The 4,327-nt window shown below is 48.3% G+C and overlaps 1 non-coding gene across 1 annotated transcript; it reads left to right on the forward strand.

Annotated features, from left to right (window-relative positions):
* The first annotated feature begins 1,308 nt into the window (after positions 1 to 1,308).
* LOC119319886 lies at positions 1,309 to 1,470 on the forward strand. The gene has a single exon (XR_005154706.1). It is a non-coding gene; the product is annotated as a U1 spliceosomal RNA (small nuclear RNA).
* Positions 1,471 to 4,327: the final 2,857 nt, after the last annotated feature.

A 4,327-nucleotide genomic window follows, 5' to 3' on the forward strand; every position in this document is an offset into this window, starting at 1 on the left:
GGTAGGCCGTCCCAGATCCATCACCGACCGATCGAGCCCAGCTAAGCCCAATATCGAATTTAAACGCCTTGCCCTGGCAGTTCGGATCTCGGCCGGTCCGCCGGTCACCGGCGCCGGCGCCGCTGCCGCCGCTGCCGGCCTCACTTTCTTTCTTCTCTGGACAACTTTCCATGCCCCGGCCTCAAGAAAATCTGACAAGGTAGGTTTAGGAAGACATACCTTCGAAAGTGGTCCTCGCCATGGCCGGATCGCCGTCGCCGATGTACGCCGGTGGACTACCCAGCGGACAACCTCAATGGCGTCGTGCTCAAGTCCTTGCCGGGCTGGGTCATCCATGGGGATCGCCAATTCCACGATTTTCGCCGCATCTTGCTCCGAGTACCCCATGTGAAACGCCTCGCAGATCGCATCAGAAGGAGTCGGCGAGCTCACCGGTGACAAATCGCCGCCGTAGTCCCCGTCCTCGTCGTTCGCGTCGCCTGCGTCATCGCAAAGCGCCCAGAAGCGGCCTCCTACGCGCCGGTTACTAGTGGGCACGGTCACTCCCGTCGTCGCCCGCGGCGCCCCGTCTCCCATTTCGCTCGAGGCGTTTCCAGACTCGAGAAGCCATACTGCACATCTCCAGTTCAAAATTTCAAATGCAGGCAGCAGACAATCACCATTCAGCAAGCTGCATACTGTTGGTGGCCCTCGGGGGGCTTGCACATCTCCAGTTCAAAATTTCAAATACACATACCGGTGCACTCTTGGGCACACATTGAATGACTGGCATTTGTTTGTTTTTAGTTAATGTTTTCAGCCTGCTAATTAAGGAAGAAAAATACTCTGAAACTCACCGGTAAAACCTGGAAAGTTATTCAATGTGTGCCCAATTCTGCACCAGCGTATTTGAAATTTTGAACTACCATCATTCAAATTTTGAAATTTTAAATAAGCGATAGAGGATCACGCAGCCGTGACAAGTTTGACCTGCCATCGTTCTCCACAGGATGACGACCCCAGATTACTCTTTTCCAATGCGAATCTGGCCCAGTTGGTACTGATAGGCCCATACACGGTGTCCTGTTCGAATTTCTCATCCCAGAAACCCGCAACAAACACCAGGCGAGGCATACTTTCTTTCATTTAGTACCACACTGCCTGTCCAAGGAGGTAGCAGAGGCAGCGCAACCTATATAAGCAGGGCATAGGGCAACCTTGAAACATACTCCCTTCGTTTGGGATTACTTGTCTCGGATATGGATGTATCTAGAACTACAATATGTCTAGATACATCCATTTCTGCGACAAGTAATCCGAACGGAGGGAGTACTTACCTGGACGGAGTCTATGGTTGAGCAAGAAGAGCCATGGCCTAGACTAGTGGCCCATATTGCACTTTGTGGGTGCGCTGGCTTACCATCTCCCCTTTGAGGGAGAGTGGATGTCATAATTTGTGATAGAGGGGGTACGCGTTCACGCGGCCCCTGCCAAATATCAATTTAAACTTTTGTTCATTTTGATATATGGTTTGGTCCTTAGTGTCGACTCTGAATTCTCTGAGTGTGAAAGACCTTGGCTGTTTTCTCAAGTCTATAAAACTATGACTGGCTAGGGCTTTATAAAACTGTGAGTGACGTCATAATTTTCTGCAGAACTGTGAACGTGAATGGCCTTGAGCTGCCAACTATTAATTTTAAGTTTTGTTCCTTTTGATTTGTGATGATTTGGTCCATGCTGTCAGCTCTGAATTCTCTTGAAAATTTTCAAGTGGCATTATGCTCTTTCTCTATTGTCCGTTCTCTACCGGGCCGAGTTTCAGTTTGAATTTTGCACCTACTTGGATCCTTAGAGCATCTCCAACCGCGCCTCCAGAAAGGCCTCCCCAGATGATTTTCTCGCGCCGGCGCCGAAAAAACGGTCCAGTCGTGTCCCAGGAGCCCGATTTTCGCCGGCCTGGGCCGAAAACAGTGCCGGCGGACCCAGGCCAAACCCGGCGCGCTGGGGGCGCCGGGGTGAGCTGTTTTGTCGCGAAAAGCCGCGGGCCAGCCGCGTCAGCGACACGGCACCTCGTCTTCCCCCAACGGCCTCGGTTCCCGCGGGGAATCAATGGCAAGGCTGCCGCCGGTCAGCCTTGCCATTGATTCCTCACGAGCAGCGCGTCACGGGACGGCGCGCCGACACCTCCCCTCCCTCGCACGCGTTCACACGGGAGCGGCGCGGCTATATAGCCTGCGGCCTCACTTGCCTATTGTAGGATCGAAAGTATGTCTAGAGGGGGGGTGATTAGACTACTTGACCAAATAAAAACTTAACCTTTTCCCAATTTTAATTCTTGGCAGATTTTAGCTATTGTAGGACAAGTCAAGCAATCATCACACAATTCAAGCAAGCATGCAAAGAGTATATTGGCAACGGAAAGTAAAGCATGCAACTTGCAAGAATGTAAAGGGAAGGGTTTGGAGAATTCAAACGCAATTGGAGACACGGATGTTTTTCCCGTGGTTCGGATAGGTGGTGCTATCCTACATCCACGTTGATGGAGACTTCAACCCACAAAGGGTAACGGTCGCGCGAGTCCAAGGAGGGCTCCACCCACGAAGGGTAATGGTTGCGCGAGTCCACGAAGGGCTCCACCCACGAAGGGTCCATGAAGAAGCAACCACCCACGAAGTGTCCACGAAGAAGCAACATTGTCTATCCCACCATGGCCATCGCCCACGAAGGACTTGCCTCACTAGCGGTAGATCTTCACGAAGTAGGCGATCTCCTTGCCCTTACAAACTCCTTGGTTCAACTCCACAATCTTGTCGGAGGCTCCCAAGTAACACCTAGCCAATCTAGGAGACACCACTCTCCAAGAAGTAACAAATGGTGTGTAGGTAATGAACTCCTTGCTCATGTGCTTCAAATGATAGTCTCCCCAACACTCAAATCTCTCTCATAGGATTTGGATTTTGTGGAAAGAAGATTTGAGTGGAAAGCAACTTGGGGAAGGCTAGAGATCAAGATTCATATGGTAGGAATGGAATATCTTGGTCTCAACACATGAGTAGGTGGTTCTCTCTCAGAACATATGAGTTGGAATTGTGTATGTGTTCTGATGGCTCTCTCTATGAATAAAGAGGAGGTGGAGGGGTATATATAGCCTCCACACAAAACCAACCGTTACACACAGTTTTCCAATCTCGGTGGGACCGAATAAACAAACTCGGTCGGACCGAAAAGGTAAACCTAGTGACCGTTAGAGATTTTCGGTGGGACTGACATGCAACTCGGTAGGACCGATATGGTTAGGGTTTGGGCATAACATAATCTCGGTGAGACCGATTACACAAACTCGGTGAGATCGAGTTTGGTAATAAGCGAACCAGAGAGTTGGTCAGGTAAACTCGGTGGGACCGATTTGCTCTTTCGGTGAGACCGAAAAGTTACAAAAAGGAAATAGAGAGTTTACACTGCAATCTCGGTGGGACCAATTCTCTCTTTCGGTGAGACCGAAAAGTTACGAAAGGGAAACAGAGAGTTTGCAATCCCATCTCGGTGAGACCGAGATCCCTATCGGTAGAACCGAATTGCTAGGGTTTGGCAGTGGCTTATGACAAGTGAAACTCGGTGGCGCCGGATAGAAAGAATCGGTAGGACCGAGTTTGGCTTAGGGTTTAGGTCATATGTGGATATGGGAAAGTAGTTGAGGGTTTTGGAGCATATCACTAAGCACATGAAGCAAGAGGCTCATTAAGCAACACCTCATCCCTCCTTGATAGTGTTGGCTTTTCCTAAAGACTCAGTGTGATCTTGGATCACTAAAATATAAAATGAAGAGTCTTGAGCTTTTGAGCTTGAGCCAATCCTTTGTCCTTAGCATTTTGAGGGTTCCACTTTCACATCCATGCCATGCCAATCATTGAGCTTTCCTGAAATAGTCATCTTGGAATAGCATTAGCTCAATGAGCTATATGTTGTTATGAATTACCAAAACCACCTAGGGATAGTTGCACTTTCAATTTCCCCCTTTTTGGTAATTGATGACAACATATAGATCAAAGCTTCGACAAATGATAATAAGCATGAAATATATCGTCGCTTTGAGAAGTATGTGACAAGTAAGAGCTCCCCCTAAATTTGTGCATATTTAAAATTTGCTTTGGACTGCAAATGCACAAAGAGTTAGAGTCATGGGTTACTCTTCCATGTCACATACATCTTAGTGGAGCGCTTAAAATGATAAGAATGAAATACATGCACTCATCACCAAGAATAGTGAATGATCACATAAGATAGATAAGATGATAATATTAAGCAAACATTAAGTGTAGCTTATGATCAAACACATGATCATCAATGT

Source organism: Triticum dicoccoides, chromosome 6A (assembly GCF_002162155.2).
Source record: "Triticum dicoccoides isolate Atlit2015 ecotype Zavitan chromosome 6A, WEW_v2.0, whole genome shotgun sequence".
Taxonomy (NCBI): domain Eukaryota; kingdom Viridiplantae; phylum Streptophyta; class Magnoliopsida; order Poales; family Poaceae; genus Triticum; species Triticum dicoccoides.